This window comes from Rattus norvegicus, chromosome 19 (assembly GCF_021556685.1).
Source record: "Rattus norvegicus strain SHRSP/BbbUtx chromosome 19, alternate assembly SHRSP_T2T, whole genome shotgun sequence".
Lineage (NCBI taxonomy): Eukaryota > Metazoa > Chordata > Mammalia > Rodentia > Muridae > Rattus > Rattus norvegicus.
The window spans coordinates 55997121-56013252 of NC_141552.1; positions in this window are offsets into that span (position 1 = coordinate 55997121).

Sequence of the window (16132 nt, forward strand, 5' to 3'; positions counted from 1 at the left end):
AAGATACTAAAAAGTGTGTTTGTAGAAATCTGTATGATTATGTGTGGGGTGTTTAATCTTTTTTTTAAAGAGATTTATGTGATTCTTGGGAACTATCAAAATGCTACCAGCATTTATTTTTTTCCTTTAAACCTTTCAATTATATTTACTTGTGTGCAAGTATATGTGAGTGACTGTGTGTGTGTGTGTGTGTGTGTGTGTGTGTGTGTGTGTATTATGTAGATTTTAGAGGGAAATTAGGGGAGATGGTTCTCTTTTTCCATCACATAGGATCTGGGAATTGAACTTGGGTCTCTTAGGTTTGGCAATGGGTACTTGTACCTGCTGAGCCATGGCTCCATCCATCCATCTTTCTTTTTTTTTGAAAGGGGCCAAATATGATAAAAGCTAGAAAGATGCTTCTTCATTGCAACTATTCAATTTTCAGTATCTTTGAAGTCTTTCCTGAGAACAGTGACCTGGTTGACAGTCGTCTATGGGAACAGTTTCTGCACACTTCAGATGGGTGATGTCCTTCATTATCTTTTCCACTTCTCTAGAAAACTTGGCAAATGTATACCATGTACATTTGTATAGAGAATATGTTGGACTCCTCTATGAATTCAAGCCCCTTTAGAAAGATGTTATGGCTGCACACTATTAATCTCAACACTTGGAGACAGAGGCAGGAGGATTGCTGAAATGTCAAGGTCAGAGTGGACAACATGGATGTCCTGTCTCAAAATCCAAACCACACTAAAACAGGCAACTAAAAGCAAACCATGTCCCCATGAAAAACAGAGCAACAACAAACAAAAAAACCACAAGAATTGACTAAATTCAAAGTTTTACTGTTCTGTTTATACACGGACGTGATGGTGGCATTAAAGAGCTTCTTCAATGAAATAAATGGGTCCATTGATGAGAAAAAACATCTTAGTATACAGGAAATGCCATGAAAATACCTCCAGAAGGTCTAGAACATCATTCAGTGTTTTTCAAGTGTTGTTTTCAAACCTGCGCTTATTATATCCTGAAGATGTCAATTAAAACCACAGAATGAAGCAAAAGACAAGCAAGCAACACCCACAGGGATGGTAAGAATTTAAATGGATTGTACCTTGGCTGCTTTTGTCTTTTGTAATAACAGCACTGTTCATGGGGCCAGAGAAGCACAGACCTTGTTCTAAGTGTGGACAGCTCAGCTTCACAAGACACATATGTGAAATGATGTTCTCAGGAGGACAAATGAAGTGTGAATGCCACTAAGCTGTGATGGAACCCTAGCATTGATTTGGTACCTCCACAGTTAACCTGAAGAATCTCAATAACTCCCTTGTCTTGAGTGGCTATGAATCTGGATCTTATCCACTATCTATTTTTAATGAACATCCACTGTTACTTGACAAGTCTTTGTCCTTGATCAATTTGACTTTCTTCTGAAACTATTAATTTCAGGGTCCTTGACTCCAAGATGGACAATTATAATGGGAACTCACTTTTTTTAAGTGGAAGTGGGCACATGTTCATGTATGTGCATGCGCAAGTATGTGGATATGTGCAAGGCCAACGACAACCTCAAGTGTTGTCCTCAGGAAAGCCATCCACATCCTTTGAGATGGGGTGTCTCATAGGTTTTAGAGCTGAGCAGTAAGGGTAGATTGCCTGGTCAAAGCACCACAAGCTTCCTTCTGTCTTTGTCTTCCTGGTCTGGGATTACAAGTATAAAACATGCACTACTGGGAAGTGTACTCAAGTCCTTCTACTTTATGGACCAAGGGACTCCTAGAGCATTTTATAGAGACTTTGTGAAATCTACATGAGTTGTATTTGACCTATTGAATCATCAAATATCTACTTGTGGATAGAAAGATGAATTAGACACACCTTAAACTGAAACCTGCTTAGTTGAAGATAAGTTTTCAAATCCATGTGTCAACTACAAGATGATTCCACCAGATAACTTCAATATGTCCTACCTGCTTTCTGCTTCTTTCAAAGTCTGCATGCCAGTGTGGAGGCAGGGAAGAAAAGCTAGATCTAGAGGCTTAGTGTTTCTATAATGTGTGGCATTAGAGGCATGTGTGTTGGATGAACATTCTTGCATCTACAAAAGGACAGGATATGAGGATAAAAATAAAATGATAAAACATGGGGAAGAATGATAAGAAGATTGGATGTTTGGTTCATCACAGGGGTCCCTGGAGGTCAGTTTTAAAGATTTTTCAAGCAGAAATAAATCTGAACCCTGATACGTTTTGCCCAGTGCACTATTTTTAAAATCTTTTTTCATCTTTTAACACCATACTTAAATGATTATCAAATGCACAGTTGTCATCTTAAAAATCAAATAGTTTAGCAAATTTTACAAAAGCTATAGTGCTCCCTTTCCCATCTCCTTTCATCCTTTGTTCTGTCTCCTTTAATTGTCTCTTTTTAGCCCTTTCTATGTCTGTAAATAATGTGCTGTCACAGAATGGGTTCTTTGGAAAGTAAATTTTGAGACAGAAATCGCCACTTATAAAGTTTATTGGATATTACGTAAGACACACAGGAGACCAGCTGATGTGGGTTGGGAAAGTTGGGCTGTGCTGTTCTAATGATAGGGGATTAGCAGGCCCTGTAGACATTACCTTTTGGAGGTGTTCTAATTTGGGTAAAGGAGCAGAATCTTAACATTACAATATAGAGCAGGCTATTGGTGTTGACTGTGTTGATGATTAGGAACTTGAACCAGTGCCTCTTTGCAGCATAGACTGTTCTTGAGTGAAGACAAATTCACTCAAGTTGACAGTTGGTTTTCACATCTATGTAGCAACTAAATGATGACTCCGGAAGATGTCTTCAATATGTCCTATGTGTTCTCCACATCCTAGTGTGGTGGCAAAGAAGAAAAAACTCAAATGATAAATGTTTTAGTGGGAGGGTGTGTGTGTGTGTGTGTGTGTGTGTGTGTGTGTGTGTGTGTGTGTGCGTGCGTGTTAAGACCTCAAGAGGGTATACCAGGAATGTCTTCCCACTATTACTGCTCAAATCTATATACTTTGGACATGATTTCTGGAAGCAGCTTCCTAAGTACTCTGATAAATCTCCTTTCTGAGGGAAATGTACCAGATGGAAGAATATGGATTAAAGTCTCACCTCCATTGATAACTCTAACTAATATTCGTCTTTTTCCTGACCTACTATCCTTGTTGCCAACCTAATGTCAACTGACACCACTGCACACACTTGGGACTCCAGTTATGTTATGCTCCTGAATTTCGCCAATAAGATATTACATCAGTTTTATAAAAGATAGATTCTTGTTTGACCGACAACCAGGTATATTTTCCAGGCCATACTGATTAATACACTGTAGCAAAAAGTACTGCATTTGATAGAGCAGTCACAACTGAAACTTGCACATGCTTGCCTTCCTAGTAGGTTACTCTCATTTCCAGCATGTTCTAGAATAAGATCAGTGAGTTGACTGGAGCTGCCATGAGATACCTACATGCTTAAATCCTTAAGGATAACAGTAGACATTGACTCTTTTCCTAGCATAAATGTTCCACATTGGCCAGTAGGACAATGGGTGACCATTCAGAGAATTCTACTCATACTGTTTCTATGTCAGACAACAATCACTTCAATGGTTAAAGGACTGAAGTGGGAGAGATACCAACATTAGGTTTGTCAATTCCACAAACAAACAAAAACACTCTGACATAACACAAGACAAAGAATCTCCAAAATTTCCATCAAATTCATTTTGTGCTGGCTATTTACTGCTATGCATGAGGTCTATACTTAAGAGTAATTTGTTTTACCTCTTAAGACTCTTTTAGAGAAAACTGAGTTTTCATTTGCAAGTGGCTATCAATTGGAGATACCTTTCGGGTTAAGGATAAAGGTGTGTGTCCACTTATCTCATCTGCTGCAGATATGTAGGCCCTGTGCATGCTGTCACTAGCCTGGAACTCACAAAGAATGTTAGGCCTGCTGAGCATCAGTATTCAAAGATCTGTCACCACCTTTGTCACAGTGAGGTTCCAGGCTTATACAACCACACTCAGCTTTATGTGATGTGGACCAATCTCAGGTCCCCATGTTCTCGAGGCAGATGCTTCGGTAGATTGGCTGGCTCTCTAGCCATGATTTTGCTGTTCATTAGGGTGAGGGTAAACCTGTTATCAGTGCCAACTCAGATACAGTATGCAATGTCTGTATTCTCTTTGTCTACACTATGCTCAGTTGTTGAGGGGGATGGGGATTATACTTTTGGGAAGAACTTGGAAGTCTCTAACATGAATACTTAGCATGATAGTAGGGACTTTCCTCCTGCAGCCATTGTTTCCCCATTAGTCAGTAGATTCTAGATTGGGAAACTGATAGGATTTCCACTTTGGCCATACACACCTATAATGCCAGCAACTGGAGGCTCAAATAGGATGGTCATGATTTCAAAGCCAACTTGGGTGAAAGGATGACTTCTGAGGCAGCCCGAGCTTTTCAATTAGAACATGTACATGAAATAATGAAGGGATAAAAGTGGAAGAATGAATGTTCCAGATGCCGGTTAAGTGATTATGAGGTTTTTAATTGAAACAATAAAAATTATTTAAAACGTTGGCAGTGGTAGATAAGTTGCTCAGAGAATAAAACACTTGCCACACAAGCATGAAAGTCCAAGTAGTGACCCATGTAAAACCAGGTGTGGAATGCCTGCCACAATCTCAGGTGTTCAATGCTCACTCGAAAGCTCTCTGGCTAGGTCGCTTGATGCACACAATGAGAAACAACTGAGTCAAGAGAGAATCTGCCTCAAAAATGGGTAGAGAACAAAGGCCAACACCCTAGGTTGTCCTTTAGGCTCCGTGTATATCCTGTGCCAGGCGTGTACCCACTCTTACAGAAACATGTAACATGTAAACCTCCCTGACAGACACATTCCCACAATAATGTTAAATGATATAGGGAATGTACAAGTGTGGCATATTATTGCTACTATAATCTCATAGATTCAGCCAATGTTCCGGTAATATTTTCTATAGCAGAGTAATCTAGCTCAAGGTAAAATATGGCCTCTGTTCTGGGTTACCGGTTTTCTATGCTTAGGTTTAATGCCTCCTCAAAGCTTTAGTTTGTGTGAGCCTGACTCTGTGCAAAGGTTGTAGACTACTCCTGTAATCCAGAAAGGACACTGAAGAATTTTGAGAATGCTTCCAGAGTCAAGGGCAAAGGCCAGGCTTCTTTCTGGAAAAGTTAATTCTTAATATGGCCCTTCCTAGAAGTTTCATTTTATTTCCAACATTTATGAACTTAAGCTTCTCCACTGCCTATTTTTCATTTCCTCCTAAGTCTTGGAAGATTTTATTTTTCAAACTCTGTTTAGTGCTTCTATGGACAGTCTCAGCTCTTACATTTGACAATAAATCCTTTTTTAAAGTAAGTACACTTTCAGTTCCTGGCTTATTTAACACATATCAACTTCTATCCTTAAAAAATATTGTTAGTTCTTTGAGAATTCTGTTCAGAGTATTTTGGTCATATTTATTCCCCCTTCCCAAATTCTTTACAAATCCACCCCACTTCCCTGCCTACCCAACTTTGTGTTTTGTTTTGTTTTTCCTGTTAACTCATTAAGAAATTTGTGCTGCCCAAATAATATTGCATGCACGGTCTCCCACTGGATCATTGTTGAGTTAGTAGAGCTACTCTTTTAGAAACTATCTCTCCTTCTCCCAGTAGCCAACAATAACCAAGAGCACAGTGGTCCTGGATAGGACTGTGTGCCCAGCTCCATGCTGGGGATTATCCTGGCTTGAACTTGGGCGTGTCTTCTGTGCACAATCACTGTGAGTTATCTGTGCAACTCACACTGTGCTCAGAGGAAATTGATTTCTTGTAGCAGTCTGCTACCTCTGGCTCTTAGACTCTTTCTGTATCCTCTTCCTGGATGGTCCCAGAACATTGGAGGAAGAGATTTGCTATATGTGTTTCCTTTAGGGTTGAACCTTTTAGAGTCTTTTTTCCCCTGTGCTTTGGCCAACTATGAGTCTCTGTGATAATCACTATCTACTGCAAATTGAAGCTTCTTTGACGAGGTTGAAAGAAGCACTAATAGCACTAATGGGCATAATGACAAGTCATCAAGAGTCAGCTTAATAGCAAATCCACTTACAGAGGAAGAGTAGGTGTTCCTCTCTGTTAATTTTTTTTTCTGTAACTCTTATTAACTTTTCCAAATTTTTTTTGTGTGTTCAAACTCCATCTTCTGTTCCACAACCTCTGGTTTTCTTTTCTGGTGGAGTTTTTTTTTTTTTAATTTCTTTCATAGCAAGCATTTCGCAGGTATCAGATGTGTTTGTTGATCATTCTGCTATGAGAGCAATGAACTTCACACTGGCTTAGAATCGATATTTTAGATAGGAATTTCTGAAACTGACCACTTAGAGAAGGCTTTCCAATCCTTGCTGTCTCCAGGGGACAAATAGATAGGCCAGACAGGCCTTCATCCCAGGGGTTCTAGTTCTCTGATTTGGGATTATAAGCACATACTGCCACACATGGCTTTTCTTAGTTTTTGTTTTGTTTTATAGGTTGTGACAATCAAATTCAGGTTGTCATGCTTTCAAGACAGTGCTTTCCTGACTGAGCCATCATCCCACCCCACTTTACTACTTTTTATATCAATGCTATAACAAGTCCTGACAGTGTAATGATCTTTCCACTGGATGAATTTCTCATCGCGTAAGTCAACACTTAAGAGTCCCACAGCATGTCTTCTTGGGCTAAGGCCAAGGCATGTCAGGAATGTATTCCCTTTTGGGAGATCTAGAGAGAATCTCTCTTCTTGCCTTTGCAGCTTTTTTTACTCATTGCCCACACCCTTTTTCATGGTCCCCAATTTCTTGTCAAAGACAGAGGTGGCAATTCTAGTCCTTCTCTAATCATTTAATTTCTCTTCTGCCTTCCTTTCCCAGAACATTGTGATTACAGTGAGCCCACAATCCATTCATTCAACCAGTCCAGGATAGTCTTCCTACCACAAAGTATTGGAATTTGCATCCTGTGTTCCAAGGGCTACCTGGATCCCCTTTGCTTGGTCAGGTGAGACACTCACGTAGTAGAGACCAGGTTGTGGACAGCAGTGGGTGGATATAATGCTATATTTCCACTTCTGTCTATCTGGGCCTGATATCTTTAAGCCCAGGGGGTTATCCGTATGTGTGCCTATGTAATTTTTCTATAAATAAATCTGTATCTTTATACTTATTTCACTGAACACAATATCTTATAGACTTATCCACAAACACTTGCAGCCTATTGGTAGAATATAAATTACTTCACCCATTACAGTATAGTGGTTCATCAAAAAAATTAAAAGTAGAGTGCTGGCATGATTCAGAATTCTATCTACTGTGTGCAATATTCTCCTGATTTTAATATGCCTTTTCTTTTCTTTCTGGAGTCAGATGTGTTGCATTGAATGAATTCCTTTATATAGACTGGCCTCGGCTTTCTCACAGTGATCATATGTAAATAGTAAATCTAGCCACAAAGCAACTTTATTTCCTCCCATAGCTAGCTTCCCTCTCATCCTTTCCTCTAGAAGTCTCTTGAGAAATAAGTAGGAACTTCAGTAACTTGACTCATCCATTTCCTTTTTGAAAATCAAGTGCAAACCATGTTTTTAAAAAGCCACTAAGTCATTAATTTTTATTTTATCAAGCTTGGAGAAAGAAAGACCTATTCTTATCACATTTTTTTGTAACACGCCAGACTAATTTGTGTTTGCTTTTAATAAAATTATTTCCTTATTTTGTTCATTGATGCTAGACACGGTTCTACACCCGTTGAACCAACACATCTGCTTCCAAGCTGTCCATGTAATAAATTTTCTGGTAAATTATGTTTCTGTTGAATGAATTCATGTTTTTTATTCAAAAATAAGCTGTTATAAATGATTCATGTCTCTCTACATTTTCAACAGGAACAAATTAATTTTTTAATTGAGCTCTGAAATGACCTGTTCTTCCCAAATGCATATTAAAAGAAGATGATTACAAATGGCTGTCAGGATTGAATGAGACTTTGTAATAACTTTTTCATTTGCTGAGGATATTTGGCCAACTTTTCCTAGTAGAAATTTATGGCACTTGATGAATAATTGGAAAGTAATATCTTCTGGAAAAAAGATTGTGGTTATGTGAAAGAAAATGAGCCAGAGATAACTTAAAAGCATTTTGTTTCACAAAAATTCCAGATTAAAAAAAAAAGGCTGAACAAAAACCCTTGCAAGTTAGGTGCAGTTTAGATTAAGAAATACTGGCAACAATGATGATTTTTTTCGGTGCTTATTTATTGGGATTCATTTTACAGTTTAATTGTGTGTGTGTGTGTGTGTGTGTGTGTGTGTGTGTGTGTGTGTGTGTGTAGGTGGGTGGGTGTGGTACAGTAGGCTTGTGCTTGTGAGTACAAGTATCCACAGGGGCTGGATGGGGGCATCAAATTACCTGGAACTGAAGTCACAGATGGTTGGTTGTAAACTGTCCAAGGTGAGTGCTGGGAACCAAACTATGGTCTTCTGCAAGAGTAGTGTCTACTCTTAACTGCTTGGCCACCCTCCGGTTACCTATTGATTCAAATTAAAAAGTTATATATGTTTAACATATACAACATGATGTTTTGAAGAATTTATGCATATATAATAGCATGGCTATTGAGATAAGTATTTCATAGAGTATCATTTCTATGATGATGCTTCTTTAAATTCACATAATACTTTTAAGAAGGATTGTATATTATTAACGGTGGTCAACATGTGATACCCTAAGATTTCTTGAATTTATTTCTCATATTTAACTAAAAGTTTCCCCTTTTTACCTTTCTCCCCTTAATCCACTAGCCTACATCTTCTCCCCTTCCGACCCCTCAATTCTTCCCCCAACTCTTCCCAAGAGTTCCCAAGTTTGTTTGTGGATCTCTGGATCTTTTGAAGCAGTGTTTCGATATTTTCTGTATCTGTTTTATTTCACTTAACAGAATACCTTGTAGATACCCATGAGCCTTTGTACACTGTTGGCAGAATATAAATTTATATAGTCTCTGTAGAAAATAGGGGACCAATTGCTCAAAACATTAAAAACCACGATATGATCCAGCAATCTCACAACTGTGTAGAGGTCCAAGGAAAATGAAATCAGTAAGACAAAGAGGGATTGGCACTCTGCTATCCATGACAACACTGATTTAAAAAAAAAAAGAAAACCAAGGAATAGAATCTACTCAGTAGCTGAATGGGTGAGAGCAATGTGATGATTGTTTTGGTTTCACAATTTCTGCCCATATCTCTTTCCATCTAGAAGAGAAAAAGTCTCTTAGTTTTCCCGATGTCTTCCTTAGAAGAGATTTAACGTACTTTCACTTTACCATGGTTGAGATTTTATGATGTATGAAATTGATACAGTGTTCAAATGCCTCTAAAAATTTCTTCATGGCAATCCATTTCCTTCTACATGCTTCAATCATGAAATCGAGGCTTAGAGATGGAAGTCAAGCTACAAAAGTAATCCAAACTTCCTTGGCTATCTATTTGAAGGAAATATTTTTCTTATGCTAAAAACACTGTACGCATGAAATTGCAACTAATTTGAACAATCAGATTGTAGCACACACACACACACACACACACACACACACACACACAAATTTTTTCACCATGTGGATCGTTTCTATTATTGCAGTAGAAATGGGAAGAGATGTGGAATCTCCCTCCAAGATATTGGTTGTCCTGTGAAAGTGGGACAGACCTCAGACCAATTCAGAACACTGTCAGGAGCTAACTGCTCCTTTAACATACAACTAAAAGTAGGTTGAGCTCTTATCTCACAACTAGAGGATGTGAGAACTTTTAAATGGAGCTCTTTCTTTCCAGCTCTTTCAGAGGTTATTAAGGAAGGGTGTGACACCAGCACATTCTGTTCCGTGTAAATTACCTCACCTAATTGGTCAACATTGCACCATTTTACTTAACGTCCAAGCTAATCTCAGTCACGGAGATCATTTCTGTTCTCCCATAACCGCTCAGTTCCAGCTATGTCCCAGGTCACTCCTTCATTCGCCAAACACAAGAGCGGTGAAACTACAACACTTGAGACAAAATTATGGGACTATTTTGAAATAACAAGAAATAATAAAGTACAGGAAATGGGATTCAAATGACTATCAATAATCAATTGTCCTAAATTCCCCCATGCCATCTAAATTTCTACCTTGTTTTATCCCACTTTCCTCCTACCTGAGCACAGTGTGAACATTTCATCACCTCACATCTCCAAAGGGGAATGGCCAACACCTGTATACTTCTGTTCTAGTGTGAGTGAGACATTCATTGTTTAGTGGAAATCTTTACAATCGTAGGAGAGAGTTAACGCCTTTTTTACAGCCAGGGTGGCTAAATGCTCAACCATGCTTTTTCCACAGCATGGAAGATCTCTTTGCAGAGAACCAGGTGGCAGGTATGATTATCTACTTTAATGCAAACTGTTGACCTACTACTGGGTCTTTGTAAATATTAATTTCATCTTTCATGATCATCTGAGTCTCACCTAAGTAATGCATGCTTCTACAGTTTCCTTGCTGCTTTGTGTCGTCCATTATTTTCTAAATGATGGAATACCAGTGCCATCAATCTGGTTGTCGAGCGTTTACATCAAGCCAGGCCCTCTCCACTTCTAATGTTCCATCAGTCGAATGATGTGACTCTTTATCTCTTAAGTATATCATGCCTATAGCATATTATCTGCTTGCAGGAAAATCCTACCCAAGATTTTCTAGGCTTGGTGTACTGACTGGTTTTGTGTCAACTTGAGTCTAAAGTATCAGAGACAAAGGAGCTTCAGTTGAGAAAATGCCTCCATGAGATCCTGCTGTACATATTTTTAATTGGTGATCAATGGAGGAGGGCCCTGCCCATTATGGGGGGTGCCATTCCTAGGCTGGTAGTCCTGATAAGAAATCAGGCTGAGCAAGCTAAGGGAAGCAGGCCAGTAAGGAGCACCCTTCCATGGCCTTTGCGTCAGATCCTGCCTCCAGGTTCAAGCCCTGCTTGAGTTCTCGTCCTGACTTCTTCCAATGATGGGTTGTGATCTTCAAGTATAAGCTGAATAAAGCCTTTCCTCCCCAACTTGCTTTTTTTTTAACCCCATGGTGTTTTCATTGCAGCAATAGAAACCCGAACTAAAACACTTGGATATTGTACTGAAATAGCCTCTTAACTTGCCTATGGTGTCAGGATACCTCCCACTGTGTCACCTATAACCTCATATACCATCTGCCATTCACAGCTTTCCGGAGTTCTCCTCTCTCTTAAGATGCAAAAGCCATTTTGTGATGTAAGCATCATCATGTGTTTAGCTTCATTTACTCTGATTATTAGAGAGCACTTTTAAAGATAGCATATTTCTCTATTAAGGGTTTCCATTTTAGTGAGTATTTGATTAAGAGTTCCCATCTGGCCATAGCCTCATATAAGACTGATACCCCATCTTTCCACAAAATGTCTATTAGCTCTGTGGTGTTTGTTTTCCATGCTCTGCTTGCTTGAGTTTGCCTTTACTTTACTCCAGAGTAAATTCTTTACTCCAACCCATTGGTTAACTCATTCTTATTGTTTGGACACCATTTTCCTGCCAAGCCTTTTCTGCCATCTTGTTCTAGCATTTGTCAAAAGCATTTGTCCTCCCATTCATGCCACAGAATCCCAGGAGGTCAGGAGAGCTGTTCCTTTGTATTTCTCCTTCAGTCTCAGCACCAGTTTAGAGATTTATGGTGACCATCACTCAGCAGTCAGTTAGTTGACTAGACATTGATTGATCAATGAATGACCTGGTGAGGTATTTTCCGTACATGTGCAATGGTAGTATCCCTTTCTGCTGAAATAGCTCATAAGCAAGGAAGATCCTGCCAAGATTAACAATTATCCAGACCCTTGATGAGATTTAACTGCAATAGTAATATTTAAATACAGTACCATTTATTTTTAAGTGACCTATTGTTAATGGACTGGAAGTTTGCACATGAGCCTGTGTGCCGTGACGCACATGGGGAGATTGAGGGATAACTTCGTGGAGTTCATCTCATCTCCCTGTGCACGTGTTCTGCAGCTTGACCTCTAGTTCCAAGGTTTGCACAGAAAGATTCTATACCTGCTGAACCATCTCACAGGCCCTCAACTTCATTTATTAGCAAAATAGGTAACCTCGTTCCCCTTGGATTAATAAAAATAAAGAAGAAATCAGTGAGGCTTTCTCAGTCTTATATAATACTACCCCTTAATGAAAATCAGCCCTATATTACTTATATTGTAAACAAGCAAGTAGACAAAAACATATGTAGTGGGAACTCTGTTTTCTAGCTACAACCCTTATATTTTAATTCAGTTCTCTAATTACTGGTTCTGGTATTTTCTCAGTGAAATGTGTTCATCTCTAACCAGTTCTTCCGTGCTTCAGGAAAGAAGGCTGCCAGTAACATTCGTCTTTCTCTGCTCAGTATTATCCATGCCCTGCCAATTCTGTAGAATTCAAAGTTGGTTGCTTACTCTCTGCTATTAAAGTATGCCTGTGGTTGTTGAGTTCATGTAAAAGACATTCACAGCGTAGATCCAGTCAGATACATTATTATAAGCTTTCGATGCAAGCATTTGCATTTTAAAGATTTCTTTTTTTTGAATTTGCGTTTTTTTTAAATGTACAATTTGGGTATCGCCTGGGTAGTGTCTTCAAACTAAAAAACAAAGTGAGGTTTTTCAGTATAACTGTAGATATTTCAATGGGTGTGCGTAACCTTCTACAATCATTCTGCTCAGTTTGAAAATCATTTGACTTGAAATCAGCTTGAATTTGGGAGAGACAGGGAGTCAGAGAAAGAAAGCGGGTCGAAATGGAACTGGTAGAGAGGGAGAGAGAAAAAGGAAGAGGGGGCGCTTTTTTGCTGAGAGTTTGCAAGTTGCTTCTATGCACTGGTTCTCAGGGCCTGCGTCTCATGTGCCCTGTTGTGGTTTGCACAGGAGTCAGCTTGGCTCCGCTCGGAAGGGATGCTGCCGCACAGCATGATTGAGGGTGATTGCTTTCGCTTACTTGATTAAAACTGGGAGAAATATAGACAGTCCTCCAGTTATTTTTTATGCAGCTTGCTGACGATTGCTTTTCTTTTTAAATGGACATTTACTACCTATTTAGAACAATAAAATACCTCAAAGCAAACATTAAGCAAAATGCAACCTATCTATCATCGCCTGCTCCTTGCAGTAGTAATAACCATGCATAGAGAGCCCATTACATGGCAAGTTCCAAGTCCTTACAAGTTCCTTTATAGATTCACTTAGTGATCACTAATAACCCATTTAACAAGTAGTTAATTAAGGAAACCTTAATGAAAGCCAATTACTCAGCGACTGGAATTTTATTCTGGAGAGTATTGAAATATGTTTTAATGAGTCAAGTATATATATATATATATGTGTGTGTGTGTGTATAATATTCATATATGTGTATATAATTATACATACATGCATACATATGTATACACTTATATATACATATGTACATGCTAAAAATGTTCTCAAGCATCACCAATTTAACCACAATAACACTTACAGGCAATAAACATTTTATGATGGATGTTTGTTCATCCGTAATTTTCTTTCACTTATTTTGATGGCTGAAGAGTGTAAACACATACACAATAAATCCATTTTATTAGTAATTAGCATGCAATTTCCTTTATCAAGAGACCTGAGAGAGCCTACGAGAGTGTGAACTCATTCACACACATCCCAGTAGCAACTTCTAGAATGAAGCTCAGGTACCTTCCAGAAGAGTAATACAGGGTCTCAGAAGAGTATATATTTAATTTACAAATACAAGAAAAGATGGGTCCCCATGAAAAAACATGGTTTAAAATGTGCTAGATTTGGGCTAATTTTAGATTTATAGACAGGAGTCTGGATTAGTGAGGAGTGTGTGTTCATCTTGCTCTGGGTTCTGTCCTGTTACCGGTGTGAAGTTATACTGCAGTTATGAGTCACTTGGTGGTGTGAAGGGAAGCTATTGAGCTGGGCCAGAGTACGCGTTTACCTCACACTCAGTTTCTTTAATGTTCACAGTGTACACAACCACATCAGTTACGAAAGGCAGGAAATGAGCAATGCTCACCAACCTACAAACTTCTCCAGGAGGAGAAAGCTCCCCTACAGACCAGCAGTTCTAACACAGCTCAGCTCAGCTGAGTTCCCGCCCCTCCTCCCTCTTCTTCAGGAAACCCTTAGCTTCTCCCGTGTCTTTCCATTTTAAAGAGTTTGCACTCTCCAGTCTCCTGGCTTTACATCCTCCTGTTGCTGCTAATTTCATTTTGCCAGAATTTACACAATAATATAGGCATGATTCAATTTGGAGGTCAGCAGAGCTCTGGGACTCCTGAGCCTGTTCTTAAGGAGATCTCTGACAGAGTTAGAGAAAGGTTTGAAGGAGCTGAAGGGGTTTGTAACCCCACAAGAACAACAATACCAACCAACCAGAGCTCCCAAGGACTAAACCACTACCCAAAGAGGACACATGGACAGACCCATGGCTCCAGCTGCATATGTAGCAGAGGCCTTGTTGGGCACCAGTGGGAGGAGAAGCCCTTGGTCCTGCCAAGGCTGGACCCCCCCCCCCGCAGAGTAGGGGAATGTCAGGGCAGGAAGGGGGAGGGTACTTCAGGAGTACCCTCATAGAAGAAGGGGGAGAGGGAATGGAATAGGGGGCTTATGGACAGGAAACTTGGAAAAAGACGAACATATAAAATATAAGTAAAAAAATCCAACTAAAATAAAAGGAGACCTCTGACAGACAGCCAATTATCTCTTTAGGTACTCTGACTGTATGAACTCCAGCCATGCCCGCTGTCAACTCTCTTGGGCCACAGTTATAGTTATCCAGTGGTTTGTACAAGGCTGGTCCCTTATACCTGTTATTGAGGTTGCCTATATTGTGAAGTATGAAGGAGGTAGAATTAATCTAACCGAGAGGCTTAGAGGTGTGGCCTTTTGGAAGGAGATTGGGTAATATATGGTCCCCAGAGCAGTCTTCATGTTTGAATATTAGAGACTATCTCAGAGAGGTGGTAGGGACTAAAGGAGAGACTGCTCAGTTGGTTAAGTCTTTGCCTTGAAAGTGGGAGGACCTGAACTAATGAGATAATCTGGGTGTGGTGGTTCTGTGCTTATAATCCAAACCTGCGGAAGTGAAGGCCGATGCTCCCTGGCCAGCCAGTCTTGCCATGCTCCAAACCGATGAGAGACCCAGTTTCAAATAAAAATTGAGTCCAAGGAAGATTGCTTAGTGGTTAAAAGCATTTGCCACTCTTCCAGAGGTTGCAGGTTCAAAGCCTAGCACTTACATTATGGCTTACAACCATTTGTAGCTACAGTTCCAGGGAATCAAATGCCCTCTTTTGGTCTCCTTGGGCGCACATGTGGTACAGACATTTGCACAAGCAAACATCCATACTTACACAAACAAAAACAACCCCTGGACAACCAAACAAACAAAAGCCTAAAGTGGATGCCATGTATCCTACATACCATGTGCACCTGAAAACACACACACACACACACACACACACACACACACACACACACACACACACGATAAAACTGAGAAAGACAAGGAGAGAAAGCTAGAAGGGGACACACACATGCATGCTTCCTTCCTCTCATGATGGAAAGCCTTACACAGCCTTAGGATTCAGAAAGCAAGGTATGTCTTCAGCAGAGCAAGCCCTCCTCTTGGACTTCGAAAACTGTGGTCCAAGGTAAACCTCTTTTCCTTAAATCTGCGGTATTGTGCACTTAGCAAAGGATCATAGATAAAGCTTCTTTAAATGGCACCAAGCAGTTCTCATCATATTTCCATTTCCATGGGTGCTCTGCCACTCTAATCAGTGAGCTCTCTGGTGATATATATATATATATATATATATATATATATATATATATATATATATATATATATATATACACATATATATATATATGCAACTTCCACACAGATTTCATCTTCTAAAGGAGAACATGGACTGTTTTGATCCAATCAAAGCATGCATTCCAAAAATACCTTCTGAA